Source organism: Lichenostomus cassidix, chromosome 8, assembly GCF_008360975.1.
Source record: "Lichenostomus cassidix isolate B80296 chromosome 8, HeHo_3.0, whole genome shotgun sequence".
Classification (NCBI taxonomy): Eukaryota; Metazoa; Chordata; class Aves; order Passeriformes; family Meliphagidae; genus Lichenostomus; species Lichenostomus cassidix.
This window is the reverse complement of record NC_139489.1, coordinates 18,741,998-18,762,589: the sequence shown is the minus strand read 5'-3', so window position 1 is coordinate 18,762,589 and position 20,592 is coordinate 18,741,998. Positions and strand designations below refer to the sequence as shown.

General features: G+C 35.2%; 1 long non-coding RNA gene across 1 annotated transcript in view; it reads right to left on the bottom strand.

Moving 5' to 3' along the window:
* Nucleotides 1–20,592, bottom strand: part of LOC146433985 (uncharacterized) — a 285,167-nt gene that overhangs the window by 134,696 nt on the left and 129,879 nt on the right. Inside the window, exon 3 of the long non-coding RNA XR_014853774.1 lies at nucleotides 16,544–16,691. This is a non-coding gene — a long non-coding RNA (uncharacterized LOC146433985). The remainder of the gene's footprint in view (nucleotides 1–16,543; nucleotides 16,692–20,592) is intronic.

Here is a 20,592-nt window from a genome sequence, read left to right as displayed (position 1 = left end):
AGGTTTGGAAACTAATTTTCACCTCACCAAAGTTTACAAGTTAGCATTTCTAAAATTTAGAAGGAAAACACTGTCTTTTTACCGGCAGTCTCAACCTGTCAGTAAGAGACCTTTCTACAGAGTTCTGATCTTCTGCTGGCACCGTAATCATCAACTGAATCCATAATAGAGTGTAGCAGCGTCTCTTCTGCTTTAGGACTCTACACAACAGCAGCAGCCACCATGCATGCCCCAGGGTCCACTCCCAGAGGGGCTGTGCTGTAAAGCACACCTCTTTGCCACCAAACAACCCTATCTCCTTCCTCCAGCAGTTCTCTATCACACTCCAGGGCACCTCTAACTCCCTTCACACCTCCCTCCAAAATGCAGAGTCTAAAGCACTGGATTCACAATGTTCAAGCATCTCTGCTGTTATTCCCCACAGCTATTGCCTTATGGCTTAGCATAAAGTGAAAATTTTACATAACAGTTTACATAATTGTTTCAGAAAAGCATCAATAATATTGCAGGACCAGGCAAGTCCAAGGAATTTAAATAGAGAAAAAATTATGATTACTGATAAAAGTGTGTTAATTTAATCTCTAAAGGTCAGGTTAAGCCTGCAGGATATACAGTATCTGCTGTCTTACACTAGCTTACATTATTTCTGAACTGACAGATAATTTAACACAGAGTAAAAGGAGAATGTATACACAACTGACAACACAGAACAGTGTCCTTGGAGAATGAAGTTAGACCCCAGACTTGGTCTGTGGTACACCACCAGCACACACTGAAAATATCTGGAAAAAAACAGCAATTATTGCCCCTCCCCACTATAACATCAAATCACCTCTGCTCAATTCATGAGCACATTCCTTCATCGCATAACAGACATGTTCCTTCCTACAGCACTCACTCAATTTGGGAGTGTTAGGAAAGAGAAAGAACAGGTTCAATTAGTGCTCCTGTCTGGAGCTACACGATGTGGCTGCTTGTGGCTCCCCACAGTGCTCTGACAAGTGTGGCCTTGGGACACCTCCTGTACCACAAAGGAAGAACACATTGAGTAGTAAAGAGTTCAAGGACATATGGTTTCAAAAAATTTCTGCTATTGTTTATGCTGTTTCTTGTGCAGCCTGTTCTTGACACTGTTTACGCTTCTGTGCAAATGATATTTTAATGACAATGTTATGAATAGTAAGTCATTAGAAGCAGAGAGAATAAATGAATAAAATAAATTAATGAAAAAGCAAAGGCAAGAGAGAATTTCAGGGGTGAAAATGCAGAGCTTTGCTTACTGATGCTTTTCTCTTGCTACACCACTAGATTTATTTTTAAATGGTCCCTAAAACACTAAAGAAAACATGCAAAAAAAGCTTGACACTGGAAGTATAGTGGACTGGTTGAGCAGATTATATGTATTTGTCTGCTCTTCTCTGAAATGTCTCTTGCATGTAATATACTCAATCAATGCTGTTTACAGAATGCTGTTGTTTTACTTTTGAGAAATCTGCAACGAAATTCTGTTTAATCCTAACACCAATACGGAGTTCAGCAGTTTCTGCATTTCATATTCCTTTAGCATTACATTTCTTATTTTAAGCAAAGGAAAAAACTATTAAAGAGAATGCATGTTTCCTGCTTTAAGAGGTAGTCATCCCCATGCAACGCATCAGCAATAAAACAACAAAATCCAAACTCAAACCAGCATAGGGAACTGTGTTTCCAATTAAATTTGTATCAGAGTGGCATTGAGAGAGAATGAGATAGCAGTGAGAGCCCAAGGATATGGGAGGTCAGCTTATACATAATTAATTTGTTAATCTTCCATGGCATTTCAGTGAAATGTGTTATTTTCCCAAATACATCCAGAAGTATGACAAGCTGTCTTTTCATGTGGTTTTCTGTAGCTGGGCTCTGCATTCTGTATTTCAATAGAAAATAGAAAAGGATGATGATATTTTAACCACTTTTAAACATTTCTCTTAGCATTCTGGAATTTGTTTGCGTTGATATATGCTAGTTAATGGCATATTTATGTTTAGTCAGAATGTTCAATCACTGGAATCTAAAAGTACAAATGGTCTGGCTTTTTTCTTCACAAAGAAATCACAGGACTCTTCAGAAGTAATTCATTGCAATCATTTATGTTTGATGTTACAGGTGTTTCAAGTGTTTGGGGTTTAATTACAGCTTCAGAGGTAAGAGTGCAAGTCTTTCAATTCATTTAACAGATCTGGCTTTTTTTGTTTTACCAATTATAAACTAAAATTTATTTGAGGTGTACTTTAAAATGTAGAATTAGATAATTCCTTAATACATATATATTTCCTAGTGTGTTAAAACTGTTTTGTGACTTCAATACCACAAGAGTATCATCACTTATATTGTGACAGATTATAAAGTGGTTTTATTCAGGTTTAAAATGATTAAACAAATATATAAATGAAACAATACTCTAGCCCAGAAGGCTCTTGGTCTGTATGCAGAATCAAAAGAAAAAACCTTGCTACAAATACAAGAAGCAAAACCTGTGCCTCACTGAATATTATGAACAATATTAACAGGAAGAAATTCATTCTGACCTTGAAAGCAAAGAAATATCTAGTGCTCCATGTCAGTGCTGACTAGTGGGATGATGTTGACCTACATTAACATTTGATTACCTTTTGGCACTGTTTTTAGGCTGAGCAAAGATAACATTCAGACATTACTAATTCCTTCATTGTGCCTATTTCAAATAGAGCCATCTAGGTGAAAATCAGAGAAAGGAAGAAGAAATCTTAAATAATAAACAACAAAATGTACTTACATTTAGATTGAAGAGACATGTTAAATATTCATTATGAAGTATTTATTTATGATAATAACAGTTTTCTATTCTCAGTTGCTGTGATGTTTTGCCATGCAAAATGTGAAATTACACAAGTGTTTTTAATTAAAATTCTTACCAGGTAGCTATTTTCAATGCTCCCTCTAGCTAATGCTAGAAGGTGCAGGTAGCATAAATTATTTCAAAGAAATAGATAGATAGATAGATAGATAGATAGATAGATAGATAGACAGATAGTTTCAAGATCAGTTTGCAAATTACCACCTTCTAAGGCACAATGTTTTGGATTCCTAAGCATCTTTAGCTGTTTTATTAGTTACCAAATTACTTCATACCTAGCATGACAATTGCACTACTGCCAGACTGTAAAGAAAGTGAAGAGATTCATGAAGTCAGAAGTCAATGTCCTCAGAATTACACAGGCATCTAAGCAAAATGGGGAGTTTAGTGGGCACAATCTGGCCATTGTCATACTCTGAGCCTAATGTTTTCCTCAGCCTTCACTCCAGAAAACCATTGTCTGGAGATTTTTTCTCTTTCCTCGCTGATGTTGTCATCAAACACAGAGTTCTAGACTCGGCAAACAAAGACACCACTCAAGAAACAATGTAAATAATAGTGTCTAAGGAAAGCACATCCAGCAGACACAGAATCCTAGCCTAAAACTCGTGAATACTCAACACCTGGCTTCAACAGCCCATTACCAGCTCCCCTGTTTTTTTAGTGTAGCTTTAGCCCCTTTGGTGTTCAAACTACTTTTGTCCTGCCACATTTAACCTGCATATTTAGGAGATCCATAGCTCCAATGCAAAAGAGTGAACTTCATCTATAAATAGTACTTCAAAAGGTTTTTAAAACCTGTGTACAGAAAAAATGCAACAAATGCTTCCAGTGAGAAATTATGTTTTGCAAATGGAAGTGACAGCTTGAAATTAACATTATTTCGTCTATAAATACATGAGGAATTACAATACTAAAGCCTCATAAAGTTTCTATGATGGATAAAGAAAACCACTATTTCACTACTGTAAATATATAAAAACATAAGTGGAAGGGAACTTTTCTTCTTTCTTTTTTTTTGTCTAAAATTAATTACATAAGCAAAAGAAATGTACTTAGATTGGACACAGAGGAAATGTAAAACTGCCTTTAAGTATCAAGGTCTTTGTTAATGAAAGTAGAAAGAAGGCAGGAGACAAGAACCGAAGACAAGGGAGAGACAAGGAAAAGAATGGCTTCAGGTTGTCATAAATAAACTTTTAGACACCATAATTTAAGCTGTTAAATTTAAATACAGGCAGACATTATTTGGAGCCCTGTGATCAACTTCCAAATGGTGGGGTAGACTGCCAGGGTGAAAGAGATATCAAAAACAACACTCAAAGACAGAAAAAAATCAGACCTACTAGAAAAAATAGACATTAATTCATATGATATCTCAGCATTATTAGTGTATTTGGTCAATGGATACTTAGGGATGGGAGGACAATTGCACTGCCTAATTTTACATACTTAAGATACATAGTTTAGCAGGCCTCCAAAATTCACCTAAGTTTTTATCCAATATAGAAAGGCTCCTACAAAGAACTATACAAAAAAAATCAAATCAGCACAGATTGTTATTCCTCATGCTGATTTCCACAAGTTTGCCTTTAGTGCAGGTCAACTTCTGATTACTCACTATAAAGGCTCTAAATCATCCATGCAGATGTCTGGATTCCTTAAAGGGATGTTCACCATATACACTGAAGTCCTGTGCAGGTTCCTCTTTCCATCAAGAGGATTTTTTTTTTTTTTTTAAATCTATCAGCTACTCTACAACTAGTCTGGACATGTAGAGATAAAAATCAACTATAATGGCAGCTCAGGTATCTTTTATAGCTAGATTGTTTAATCTGCTGCAAGATTCTGGTGGCCTAAGTTTTGATCCAGGGAACATACTTTGAATATCTACGTCAGATGATGTAAATACCTTTTGCTCACCCTTGATAAAAATTAGAATACTGTTATTTGAAGGATTCTGACCAGAATTCATAAAATATACAGTTTTTACTCCAGTGAGAAAATATTTATTCTCTGTAGTTTCATTCTTCTGTAATGAACATCAACCATTTCTGATTTATTACAAGAACCAAGAAGATCCTGCAGAAAAGGCAGCTACACCACTGTAGCTCAATGGTGTAGCTGCCCCTCAGTCACTCTTGATCCTTTCAGAGACACCTTTCAATTCCTTTTGGGGTTTTTTAGGAGAGGCATTGTTGTGACTGTTGCTAGAATAACTAAGTGTTTCAGGAAGAGCACTTGAACTCAAAAAGCCACTCTTTCAGTTGAAAAGGAGGCAGCTGGTACCCTGTAACTATGCAACAAAGAATGCATGAACGTTGATTTCAATGACTCCAGCATTTTGGGTAACATAAAACATACTGCTCTAAAGCAAACTGTTACTGTAAGCTCTTCCTTATTTCAACCTAAAAATATACCACCTGAATCACTTCTGCCTAATTTTTACAGTCTTAATTTTTACAGTCTTAATTTTTACAGTCTTACTGTATGTGTACTTATGAAGGCTTGAGATAGAACATCTCCTTGCAGACAAGCAGAACAACTGATTTTTTTCTTCATAAAAGTACACTAAAGCACCCCTCAGAAATTTTTCTTAGAGCTGGCTTATATCTGGACCTCTAATGAAAACTGGTCTTTTACTTTGGGGAATAATTTTAATGATAATAAGCTTCTTTAATTTTTCCAGTATGCTCCTTCTTTGCTTGGGAACTTTTTTTTCTGCACAACAGAGATATGGGGATGAAGGAAGCAACATGACTATATTTAGATAATTGTTTTTACAAGATACTGGTAACGTTTACAGAATCATGACAAAGGGGATTTTTGAATAATGAAGTTACTCAATTAAAAATAATTTAATGTGCTGGATTAGCAGGGTGTGGGGAAAAAACTGTAACAGTTACCTGGCAATTGATCAAGCAGCCTTGTCTCATAGAACAATACTAGCATAAAAATAGCTCATAAATCTGAAAAGCTGATTACTGAAACTGTTGTGGGAGCTTTATTTTTCAGAAGAATATTGAATTAATGAGAAATAATACAAAGGGGGAGTTTAATTATTCTGAATAGAAATTTTCTACCCTGGCCTCTCAGGAAGAGTGTGATTATGTAGGTCACATATCTAAAATTACTTTTATGCATATTTCATTAAAAGCCACATCTCTTCATGAAGGATAGTAAGCAATAAGCTGTCTTCAGATAGTACTGTCTCTGTAGTACCATAAAAGAAAGCTATTTCCTTTGTGGTTATGGAACTGTTAAGATGAGCCATCAATAAGCACAAAACCAGGTGTATCTCATTTTCAGGTTATTGCTTTCACACAACAAGAAGTTGTTTTCTTTCCCACTCTCTCCAAACCTTCAGGATCATTTTCAGTACACAGTAATTAGACATTGACCAGGATTCCTAGTCTGCTTGTATCTCTGGAACATTACAATCAAACTGATGAGAATACTAGGTAAGCAGTTTTATGTTCATCCAAACAATGAAGTCTTGATTCAGAGTCGATTTTTAAGAACTTTCAATGAAATTTTACAAATGCAAATGAAATTAAAGAATCAATAATAAAATTATTGATCAAATATATTGGGGTTTCTTTAGGTGGCAGCCACTTTTACTGTTTTCAGACAGGAAATATATTTTTACATCCCATTTTAGAGGTTTTTTGCTTCAATTTTTAACTGGGTTACAGAATTTTTTCAATGTAATAAAACATTCCTCATGAGGCTTATACACATCAGTGTTTTCAGTAAAATATGTGCAGAGTCTTTTAATCACTGCTACCATGTTTTCTTAGCCACAAGACTAAGATTTAGTGTATTCTGCATGCTTAGAAGAAATGATGGAAATGTTTGGTCCATTAAGCATCAGAACGACTGATTACAACTTAAATGATAACTTTTTGCCTTGCCTTAAAAAGCTAATGTGCATAGTGCAGCATCAGAAGGTTTCTAAGATACTGTCATACATAATACCAAAACCTGGATGTCTCAGCTCAGTGACTGAAGGTGGATAAAGTTCTAGTTTATCCAATGCATTCTACTGGTGAACTGAACCGTACTTCAGCACATAGCTTTAGAACTGAAGGTCTATGTATTGACTTACACACTACCGCTTCCACTTAAGAGTCCTAAATAATTGCTTGCAATTTTAAAGTTAAGGGGAAATAACTTCCCAGGTATTCCTGAACTCCTACTTCCATATGTATTCACACCTACATATAAGGAACAATAAAGATAAAACTGTGTTTTTGTTAAATTATGAAGCCACAGTTTCTATCACATCTTGTTATACATCTTGGCTGTGGTACTTCTGAGCCTGACATGTTTGATGGAGCTTCAGAATTATTCCTCCAAACTTAAAATATCAAAATTAATTCCATGAATATTTTCACAGCTGAACTATTTCAGTCTTCAATGAATGCTGCTTTATAGAAAAGGTAGTTGGAATTAAACTGTTAACCAGAAATGAGGAAAGAAAGAGAGATGGTTTAGCTAAGCAAAAACGTCAATTCAGCACTGCCTCAAACAGCACCAATCATGGTTTCTTACTTGTTTCCCTTGGTGAGAGAATTGTCATCAGTCCCTCTACCCACTGCTGAGACTGCACAGCTTTCTCTTGAAGCTTTTTACCCAATTCCTCCCTGAGTGTTCGAACCCTGCTTAGCATCTTCTTTAATGCCATTGTGCTCTAGTGGCTTATTAAGGCTCCAGTTCCCTTCTGACCAAAATGTGCCAGCCATCTTTTTGTGGCATTCTGAACTATCTTCTCAATGGACAAGACACAAAGAAGTGCTTTGGTTGGTGTGAAGTTGTCAACCTGCACTTACCTGGAGCTGAGGGGAAAAGCTTTCCATTCCCCAGAGAGACTAACACACTTGAAGCTGCCAAAAAAACCAGACACATACTAAATCCAAAGGAGGAAGGGTGGAAGCTATACTCATAGTGTGGGATAGAGCTTAAGCTACAGAGTGCCCAGGATTTGTACACACCCCATCTTGTGCACAGAAATTTACTGCACTTATCATCGGTGTTATTCTGATGCCCTACGCTACCAAATTCTGTCAACTCAGTGAAAACAGACAGAGGAAACCTTCCTTATCTCCTCCTTACATCAATGTCATTTACAGCCCACTTCATACAGGCACATGCTAAATTTTGAAACTGTGAGAGCCCCTCAGACTTGTTCCCAAGAAAAAGGAGTCATCTTCCAAAGGACCCCTGGCTTCCTCCAACAAGAATACACAGGGCACAGATAGACAGAGTCACTTGGGTCCAGCACAACCAAATGACATCCAGTTCACTACAGCCCCTGACCCATTTTTTGCCACAGGAATTCATAGGCCTTAGCAGATCCCATACTGACCCATTCCTATAGTGATTCATATACAAAGCAGTTGGAACAGATAAGAAATACTAACTTCTTCAGAGTTGCAAATGATTCATGAGCTAATGCCCCGGGTTGGTTAAATTTCTACAAGAAAGTGAAAAATTATATGGATTTTCACCTATTTGCTAACATAAAGACCCTAATGCTATATGCTTACACTTATGGATACCTTTTGTGCTTAACTCTCCATTTTGCTTGTGATGCTTCTTTTTTGTTTAGTTTTCATATGCTGTTGGCATTTAGAGTATTTAATCTGGCATGGAAACTACTGCTAGTCTGTGCAAGACCATATGCCACACAGAGAGTAGAGCAAATACAAATAAGGAGCTTTCATCTAATCTCTCCTTTAATTTGCAATGATCTAGACTACCGTGATCTGGAGGAGTACCATACCAACACCAACATATAAAATCAGCAAAATACGCCAGAGAGCACACCTGCTACATCAACTAGATTGTGCCTGACCTCACCCACATATAAACTGTGACTGGGCACAATGTGGACAGCTTATCACAGGCTTCAAACGAAATTGACATTTTTCCAACAATTACTCCCCTGAAACTTACAGAAGAAACAAAATGATACCCAGGATCTGCGCTTTCCACTGTTTCTAACTGGTAACAACAGTTAGACTTAGTCTCAGTGTTTCCAATATAGCAGCTTGATAGCTCCTGGTCTGAGCCCAGTAGAGAAACCAGAAGACAAAACTGCACTAGTTTTTACAAACACAAATAAAAATGGAGGCATAAAATCACTGGGCTTGGTACCACAGGTAAAAAGTAAGAACTGAATAAACTGCATTGTCCAAGTAGACATGAGTAAATTCCAGCTAGTTGTATTCATTCTTTGCTACACCTGAGGTTTAGCTCATACATATTTCCTGATGCTACTTTGTGATACAAGCCAGCAGGTATGCACTCTTCAAGACATCTCAAACAGCTTTTGAGAGAAGTCTTCCTTCAATTCTAACTATAACTCAGATGTTGAGATATAACAGGGACAACAAACACATCAACACAAATATTTTCCAGCATACAGGATACTTCATCATCATCTGAGCAATTAAACTACACTTTAAGATCATCGTACCTTATGCAAGGACAAAAAAAAAAAAAAAAAACAACAACCATATCCTAAGGGGATGCTTTCTTCTGCCTGTAAGTTAAGTGACATTAAACATTTCTAAGGCTCTTTGTTAGTTACACAAGAGATACAGCTTTCTTAGCCATGTATGCATGTTATATATGTCATTTACACTGACTGACAGTGACTAAAATGTCAGCACACAAGCAAACCAAGGCTCTTGGGAATGGCATATTGCAAATTAATGATGAGTAAATTTCAAAAGGTTCCTCAATTTCAAGTCAGCTCACCAGCTGTAATTATTGAATGCCATATCCATAAAAAAGAACTGTGTCTATGCCACAGGATTGTATCACAAGTCCTTGCTGATTAAGACTTGATTAGAAATATTACAAATAAAATTCCATGGTATTTTTTCTGCATTTTCAGTTTTACGTACTTGAAACTCACACTTTATAACACAACTCAAAATCATACAAATTCAGTAAAGCATGAGTTTTTAGATGTGCTTAAGGTTGGGGCTTTTTAGCCTAAGTAGGTAATAAGAAATTGAGAAAAAAATAGATAATTTTTTGGGTTTGTTTCATTTTCTATATTGCTTTGTTACTTAATATATTTGTTTTAGTCATTTTTCTCTTTTGATACCACTGTTCACAGTCCTGCCCCTTCTGCTACCTTCATTTCCCTTCTACTGCTATGTGTACAATAAATATCTGCACTGCATAAACACTAAGACATCATTCCAAGCTTTTTAAAAAAATCTGTAACTGATGAGGCCAGAAGATATCAAGGCTAATAGAAAGATTTCCTTCCACTTCATGTTCTCTTAGTTACCAAACACCATTTTTCCTCACAAATATTGAAAACTGCTTACAAAAACCAAGAATTCAGTTTATCATCTCTGTGTGTACATAAATTCTATACATATAAAAATAAATTCATATAAACAGGTTTATATGCAATTTTTCAACCAACCAACCTGGAGACTACAGCTGAAGCTCTGAAATACAAATAGCAGAATTTTATGCAAATACTTCTAATATCTTCTTTTATTAGCCTGGAAAGCTGTGCCATCTCTACAAATCTTTGCTGTGTTATGCAAAGCTTCTTGAGAAAGCACCTACTGTTTATATCTGTTTGTGTCTTTTGAGTGCCTTTGATCTTGCTTTGATCTTGTTTCAGTCAGTCTCACAGAATGGGAGACTCAAGATGCATTAAAATCCTTAGCATGTTTCTAAAAGCTATCATTTAATACTTAGGAAAAAGCGAGACCATTAAAAATCTTTTAGCAAGATTTCTATAGAGCTTTGATTGAAAGAGGTAGTTTTTAATTCTTAGATTAATGTCAATAAATTTCAAACAATTAATTTTCTAAATCTAGTTAGGCAACACATTTTCTCAGTTTAAAAGGATGAATAAAAAAATCAAGATCCTCTAGTTCAGTGTTTTTGAACAATCATAATATGCAGAATGCCTTTAATTTCATTTAGGTGAAGACACGTAATTGGGAAATTACATTTTAGAACATAGTTAACCACATTCCAATAGAATCTAACAAGTAAGGAAATGTCAGTAACAATGGACACATGGCAGCCCAGTGAGCCTGCTGTTTCAAAGGTAATGTTACTCCTCTATCTCAAACATAACTCAAAAATATTTGAATACAAGTGGTAATTACAGGTCTATCAGATAATACAATTTAGTACTATATTCTAATATATTTTGTCACAGGCCCATATAGTACACACACACAGGGATTGATCAATTTGAAAACTGATACATTGCAGATATTCTTCTTCTGAGCATTTGTACACAGAAACTGGATTATTTAACAAGAAACTATCAAACCAATGCCGTCAGCTCCAACTGAAGATTCACAATAAATTATTAAGAATACTTCTCATTCAAAATATGCTTGCCTTGTTCAAGGATTTCTCAATATCAAATGCATAAGAGATACCTTTGGCCCATGACTGGTTCAAAAGTAAAGATATGCTGACCACCCTGCTAGCAAATAGAACAGTAAAATATAAGATCTCCTCTCTGCATGTAGTGCTCATATACGTCTCTAATCTGTACCACCACTAATACTTTTCTCTCAAATTCTAATATTAAAATAACTTCTTTGACACATCTATCCCCCTCTTAAATTTGGATTAAATTAGCCAAAATTTCATTTCAAAAAAATAAGGGGAAGAGGAAGGAGGAAGCAAACAAAGTGCTTGTTTTTTTCTCCTGTCAGAAACAGGATCAAAAAACTCTGAGCTAGTAAACGCAAACACTTTCTAACATAGTTCATCCCCTGCCAGTCTGTTACTGTTCAAATAGTTATCCAAAAAGTATCACCTCTTTTTTTTTCTTCTTCTGGACAACTATTTTCAAGTATTTAATGTTCTGTTGAACTTAAGCCTCATACCTTAGCAACAGAAATCCTATACCCTGACAGAAGAAAATAGCATCCTCTCAGCTAAATGATGCTTGGGTTTGATGATTAGGTCTCAACCTCTGCCAGAAGTTTTTCTGGAGCCACTGTGTGCCTTCATTGTGATTTCTAGCGTCCAATTATTAAACAAAACCAACTAATGCCCACAGAAAATACTTTATTAAGTCACTAAGGGCTTCAGTAGCTTTCCAAATAACTAATTCCAAAGAGAATTTTTAAGTCATTAAAAATTTACAAGCTGTTATCATTCTCTTCCTGGTTCACCTTGCAGTTCTGCCCACTCAGAAGTTTTCCTTCTTTTTAATACTATGCTTAGCTGCATTAAAGTATGAAGGTCAACACACAAAAACTGACTTTGATAATTTGGACAGTTTTGACCATTTCTACAAAGCAAACAGAATTTGCACTGCAATGGATTTACATGTAAACTATTCAGTAGTGCCCTAGACAGTGCCAATAACCTCTAATTTGACTGTAGGCATCTCAGCACAGCTGAGTAACAGCTATAAAGGAATCAAATTGAAAGCTTACAGCTTACAGCAAATCATTGGTTTTCTTGGCTGAATGAATTAATCAAAACTAATGTTCAAAGCCCATCTGCAAAAAAAATTTAAAGACTTCCTAGTCTACAGGTAATTTTTTTTCTTTCTTCATCTCACTCTTACAATGTTACATTAATAATCAGAGCTGTGGTTTTACATAGGCATTTATTTTGTAACAAGCTCAAACATGAGAAAGCAAATATTTGCCTTTAAATGCAAACAAAAGAAAAATAGATGTTATTATGTGAATAAAGCCTTCCTTTCTCTCCAGTTGTCTTTAATCAGTTAAGAAACTAATACACTTGTAAAAAGACAGGAACACTGATTTGTGCACTGTATTCCCTAAATCCTATCAAATAAATTATAATAGTCTGTTCTTGACTTTTACAGAAGATCCACCTGACTCACACTCCATATTAACTGCAGAAATTAGTTGGAAAATAAACCCATTATATCCTATTTTACAGGAATTAAATTTTGCAAGGATGGGTGAAGAGGAGCCTCCACAATATGAAATACAGGATGGAAATACTACATGATTTCTTTATGGTTCTACTGGAAACCTATCTGAAGGTTATGCATATCCCTACATCTCCATAAAAAATTTTACATCAAAAAAGCTTCAGAATTCTGCATCCATACTTAACAAAAAAATCTGCAACCAAAAATGGTTTGTTTATAACTTAGTTCTATGAGTTGGGGGAAAAAAAAAAAAACAAACCATAACCAAAACCTGAACATAATTACATAATTAAATGAAGATCCTATTTTTCCAAAGATATACTAGCACATTTCATTTGAAATATAATAAATGCAACCATGTCACACTGATTGAAATACAGACAGGCAACACTCCTATTAACTTCACTGGTTGATGTTCCTACCAACTTCATCTATGGTTATAACTATGCATATAAATCTCTTCAAGATCAGGAACTTACACTGCTTCACAGAGAACTTAAATCATAATGAATCTGTTTTTCATTAAGTCAGGGAGCAAAAACAGCATGTTCCTTTATTGACAATTATCTGTAACTAGATAAAAGTATCTACTCATTGGGAAATTTTCAGTTTTTTGAACAAATTCTAGTTTTAAGATTTCCTGTGAGGTATGCAGGACTTGGTACCAGCCATTAATATGCACTCATTAATTAATAGTAGTCTGTGTGATTCTGTTTTTTGGGTCACAAGAAAATGACCCCTTTTTGTCAGATGATTCCAATGTTTTACTAACCTTTCTTAAATACAGATAAGATAGTGAGATACTGATTTCTCTTTGTATCTACACAAACACCATCAGCAGGCCTTAAAATTCAGTTTCTAGAAGCACACAAACAGAAGAAATGCTTCTTGAACAGCTAAAAAGGAATCCTTTCAACATTCAGCAATAGTCAAAGTCTATAGCATTTTCCATACATAAGAGTTCACCTTAAGAGCCCTGGACAAAATTCAGCATAGCTGAGAAATTCTGACAGTATTTTAATTTTTTGTCTTAAGTATCCTGTTATTCCTGTTTCTGCAAGGTCTGACAAGAAGAGTACAATGAAAAACACTGGGGAAATTGGAAAAAACAAGGGGTATTTCTACCTGATACGGCAATTTGTTTTACATAGTTATCATATGCCTTCATTATTTATATTCAATTTGTTAATACGTCATTTACACCACATTTGATCTGCTATTATAAACAAAGCTGGCCAGATTCAAATGACATGAGTATTGCTATTGAATAATCACAGACAAACATTTGCTGGCCATGCCTTTTTGCCTTTTTTTTTTATTTTTGCATGACCATTCATGGCCTAATCCCAGGCCCAAAACCTCGTACCGCTCAGATACGCATTTCTGCAAATGTTACATTTGTGTTCGAATGTTTGAAAAACTGAGGTCCTGAACTGTACTCTACTGTTTTATACGTTTTCCTTCTTTCAACACACTTGTATTCTAGGAAGAAAATTATATAATTCCACAATTAATTTCTACCTGCTGTGACAGTGCACCCTCAGGGTAAATATGATTTTTTATATTAACACACTGAAAGCTTCCACTGTGGTTGACCTTAAAGACACTGACAAATTAATTACTTGGCTCATCAACATGGCATGGCAGCTAAAGGATTTGAGCGAATACCCAACCAGTTAACATGCATGCTGCCATCTGCTGAATATGACAGCAAGGGATTTGCACTACTCTCTCTGAAAGAAAAGCTGTGCTGTTTCCAAGAAGTATGTTACCAAACTCCCCATTCATAAGTCAAATAATGACTATTCATGCTCTGTGTAAGAATTGGTAGTGTCTCATGGGTTTTTACCCACAGGTTTAAAACTAAAAAGGAGACCACCTCAGCAAATTCATTAAAACTCTGGGGTTGAGTCCACTGTTTAAACAGCTGAAGCTAGGTTATATTCAGATCATTAGATTTATATGAACACTCATGCAGTGCAGACATGAGAAAGGAATTTCACAACTTACGTACCTCATTGTCAACCCTCAGTATTACTCTGATTTAATGAGCTCTCCTCTAGCTTGAGACCAAAAAAAATTGTATGAATGTATAAGCTGAAGTTCCTGCAAAACAATGGTCAGGGGCCAGCACTTAAAAAAAAATTAAAAATGAGAGAGTTTGATACCATTCATACAACGACTACAGCTAGCTGCTGAAACAAAGCAGAGGTATCCCAAAACCACACACATTTTCAACTTGTACAGTAGTGTTTCTGTAATTAAAATTTATATCTAACTGGTCTACATAGCAATATATAAATATATATACAAACAAATATATATAACACTATATAACATAGATCATATTAGTCCAAAATTATATACTGATAGGAAATGCAGCACCTATTTTTTCCTCAGATATGCTGAGGACTAAGACAGGTGGCTGACTCTAAGTCCTGCTCACAGCAGAAGAGACCAGCTGGTTGTGCAGATCACCATTCACATCTACAGGACAATTCAAGCTGGAGCAGACCTCAGGAGGTCTCCAGTTCAAACTGCTGCTTAAAGCAGGGTCAGCTGTGAAGTCAGACTTGGTTACTCAAGGTTTTATTCACTCTGATCTAGAAAACTTCCAAGTCTGCAGATGGTACTGCCTTGCTGGACAACTTGTTCCACTGCTTGACTTAATAGTGCGAGAGAGTTTCCTTATGTCTTAAAATGTGAGGTATTTATAGTTTTTATGCTTCCTAAATATTAAATATTGTAGGTATGATTCACTTTTTAGACACACTAGTTGTAAATGAGGGATAGCTTTACAAAAGATCAACAAAATTACTGGAATGTAAATCACAGTTGGAGGGGAAAACAAGACTCCAAAGCACAGCTTCAATACAGTTAGTTTTTATGGATGATTTAATCCAATTATTCCCTCTACAATTTACAAATGGATTGATATACAGAAAATTGAAGAAAATCTTTATAAACTTTCTTCTCTAAAAAAGAGATCCTATGTTTACACTTTGACCAAGTGTAACAGCCAAAGCTACGAGTGGAATGGGAATGAATGGAATCATTGCACCACAGCACTGTGGCTGTCTGCAACAGCATAGGAGGAAAATCAAAACAGTATAAGAGCCAACTGCCAAGCATTTGGGGTAACACTGGGCAAATGGAATAGGATAAAAAAAGGATAGTATGTACCACATGCAAGTTATAGACTCCTAAATTTGATGCTGTAATGAGAAAATTGAAAACAAATGACACTGTATGTTAAACCAGCCAGCGCAGCTCTTGGTTAGCTCACTGCACTGCTTTGAGATCCAGAAGGAGCTACCTTTTTATAGTATTTCTCTTCCTAACATTTACCTGCTAAAAAGCCGATTACCTACTTAAACTGATCTCAGAGAGCACACAGACAGGCTCCTTCCACAGCCAAGCACCTACAGCAGTATTCAACACCTAATCCTACAGAAGCACCTGGGGGGTTCCAGTAAGAATAACCTTTAAAAATTACCTTTTTTTCAAATTAATTATATTCTAACATCTAGCTAGAATTAAAATATCAAATATGTGTCAACTTAAAAAAAATATCTTAACAATGCCTGAGTTTATGTCCTCAGCTCTAACAAGCCCTTGGCTATATGGGACAAAACCATGAATATTGTAATAGTACCACAAACAGCCCCACTCTGGTATGTTCTTTTAAAAACTGAACCTTACTAAAAATCAAAGCAATTAACTACTGTATTACAGAAAACACCTACCTCTTAAGCTCATTTGTCTTTGTAGCAAGTTCTTAGACAAACTTTTCTTCTCCATTCCAGCAGAAATTTCTGCACCCAGGACAGAGATACCACATACACTGACTCTTCATTCGGGGAAAAATATCAGGTATGATGGTTAACTCAAAACCTTAAAATAAAGCAGAACATAGAATCCACCAGAATGTTTGCACCATCATTTACAATCATGGCCTAATCTTTCCCTTAATATATGCACCCTTAGACAATTACAACAAAGACTAGTATTGCAATTGAACTTTTAGTAGTGATTCTTCATCATTATTTTAATATTTTGAGACTCAGTCCTGCAAGATACTGAGTCTGGGAACTCAAAAATTATTAACAGTTGAGGATACTCTGACCTTTCAATTCCCACAAACTTCATGTTGCTACACCAGAGTATGCAAGCAGCCTCTTTACTATGACACTTTGGTCAATAAATATTCATGAGTATGTTATGAGACACAAACTACTTCTGCTTGCATGTAAATATTTAGAGAATTACTATCAAAATAAATTCATACATCTGTCATTATACAGAATATTACCCTTTGTTACTTCTACAGTTTTATTTGCAAAGTACATTAAAAATACATAAATTAGAAGAAGTATTTAATATTAAACATTCTGCAGATGCCTAGAACATAGCTGGAGACTTAATCAGCTACTTAGTCCAACTTTAATTGGGACTTGACAGACTGAAAATTATGTATTTTTAGAGATAGTAGTCAATTCCAAATATTGCCAACTGAGTATTTTAGCATTTAAGAATCATATTATGCCTACTCGTATTGACTTGGACAAACCAAATTTCTATCAACCAACTACTAGTTTTTTCTATCTGCACTCTAATTCTGAAATAAAACATATTTCAACCTTAATTCTCTGAGTTTCACTTATTCTATGGGATCATACTTTTTTGTGATCTTGTAGAAGAAACTCTTAATCCTTAAGTTTTATTATATTTAAAATTATAAAAGTCATGCATAACCAATAATAAAATTAAAGGCTACTCAGATGGAATGTGTTGCAATGTACTTGTCCATATTGGAAGGGGAAACTGCCAGAAAGTCTTTGAGCAGAGTTCCTTAATCTTCTAGGAAAAGCATTTTTGGTAGAGAACCATTCTTTACAGATGCTGTCACTTTTACAAATAATGCACTTCCTACATTTCACATTGACAAAATCTTTAATTTTCTCATTTCTATTCATAGTGTTTTAAATATAACTGAATTGTAAATCTGAAAATACTACAGCTATGTTGTACTCTAAAGACTATGTTAATTCCTAAAAGGCCAGAGAGAGGATTTATTTTATAGATTTGGTTTTGATGCATTAATGAAGTCCTGAATTAAAAAGTAAATAAATACACATGGTATCTGAAAGAAAAACAAAGCAAGCTAAGTCACAGAAATGCTTAAAAATATTGATCTTAGCTTTATATACAATTTAAACTTCCACAGAGTTAAGTCTTTCTCGCATTTCATATGAACTGTAAATATGTAAGAACGCTTTACTAAGGCCATTTCTTCACCAAAGGAAATTAAGGTCAAACTTAAACTTCAACAAAAGTAAATTCTATATATGGATTAGCTTTAAACAAAGAGTTAAAGAGGTGCCTGACTCACTGGTTCTCTATTAAACCTGTCCACATCATCCAGTACCAAAATATTTCTGTACATCAGGTGCACCTTGGTATTTGTCAGGGGAGGCAGTAACATTTATGCTGACTCACAGCTCCTCACATCTACAGCACACCTCACACTGGCATTGGCACAAGCTCATGGGGAAATAACAGTACAGCACTTCTGCAGAAACTTGAATTTTAACTATTAACAGTGCACTTACAGACATACACAGAAAGAAAGGCAATGTTCACAGGAAAGTTCCAAAAATACCCGTGAGTAACGAAATTATTTTGAAAGATTCACTTCAAGGAAGTATGGAGTAGGAAAAACATCAACTCCTGAATTTATTTTCAATAATTATTTAGCCACCTTTTAATTTTAATAACATACAAAAAATCAAAATGCGTTTTACAGGTACTGGTAGGACTTCCAAAAATTCTCTTTTTAGAAAAGCAATCATCACTAGGACAGTTACACTGACAAAACACGCTTCTAAAATCTCATTTTATTATTTTAACTAACATAGACATGTGGATTAGTAAGTAAGATCATAGTATTGACAGATTCCAAAAATTACTCTGCTTAGTTGACAGACAATTAGAAATTGTATTTCAATCTGATGGCAAAAACTATCCAAATACTAGCAAATTTATTAATTTTAAATAGTCCTGGATTTTGTCCCACATGCACAGTATTTTGGTATTTTATTTAACATCTACATATTCTTCACTGGCTAAATTAAACTAATTAACATTTTTTAAATTTTTCTAATCATCTGATTTAACAACACTTCAAGTGTTCTGTTTCTGTCATGTTCTTTACAAATATAAACAAATATCACGTGACAAAAAGTTTAGCTTCTATACCATTAATACTTTGATTTTGTTTGTACCTTTTCCTCTCTTTAGTTTCCTTGAGACACCAAAATCTATTCTGTAATTAAGAACAAACTTATCCTCTTCAAGGACATTTCAGATCGGTTCAAGTCAACAAGGCTCAGTATTCAACGTCAGAACTGAAACTTCTTTCCAATTCCCTAAACTTTTCATTCCCATAATCAGGAGAATGCCTAAAATTTGAAACCTAGACCACCTTCCTAACTCAGTAGAAAATTCAACCTCCATGATATATTAAGTGTTAAGACCAATTTCGTGAAGAAGTTTCTTGTTTGGAAAGAATTTTTGGTAGCACTGCATTTAAAAAGTTTTCAGATGTTATAGGCTACAAATAAAGATTATCTTTCCAAAGGTGCATATGAATGTTGTCCTTTTTCATCACTCCCACCACTACTTTCAAGCTGTCAAACTCAGACTGCAGAACTTTGAACTTATTTATATATAATTTGGTACCTACACCAAATTTATCAACTTCACTTTCCGTGCAACCAAGTGAACAAGTCTGTCTTGTTCCAACTGCTAGCAATACATCTTGCAATATGGCATGAAGAGAAGTTGTTATAACTTTAGGCACACATTGAGAATATCCTCCCCTATCTAGACAAGCTGTATTCACAGTGTGCCTCCATTCTAATGCTCTGTCCCTTGATGCCTGCAGGAAAGCTTTTGGTATCTCTTTTCTCTCACAATCATGTAGTTCACACTGACTGCAGCAGTCAGCCTCCATACAAAGAACTCAAGAAGAAATGTCACTCACATAGAATTTCATGGGTTTGTAAGGATGATTAAAAGCTTTCCTAGAGACAGATCTTCACAATCAGGTATTCCCTTGCCACTTCAGGGCATATAGCAGAAACAAAATCTCCTCATGGAGTGGCTTTCAGATACACTTTAACAAACATGATTATTTCAGGTACTAATTGCTAATTATTCTCACCAGTCTTCACACAGTCTTTTCTGATAAAAAAAATTACTTGTCAGGTTCCTAGAGGGTGGAGGATTTAGTCTATTACATATTTTCATCATCTTCCAAATGAATTGTTAAAATCAAGCAGAAAAGAATTGGGTCATTTTATGTCTTGTACCTTTTCATATATCAAATAAATTATTAGTTTGTAACACATAAAAGTATCTGAGGAGTTTGGAAGATCTGAAGGTTTATGTTTTTAGGGGCCTGGGGAACCACTGGTTTTATTTTCAACTTTATTCTTCAATATCTAACTGATTTCAAAGACAGATATTCCAAGTAGCATCAGGAAGTGGAAGAGCATGCTGCATCACTGAAGCTCCTTAAAAAGTTTGCATTCTATGATTAATTTAATAGTTCATACACTTTGCCAACTCTGTCTATGAAGACTGAGAGAAAAAAAAAAAGATGGTGAGAAAAGCACAGGGAAAATAAAGCTAAAGAAAATTAGAGAACCAGCCACTGAGGTGCTCCAGAAAAGATTTAAATACCTTCAATCTTCCCTTTGTGGCTTTGAATCTATGGGGTTTTTTTCATACA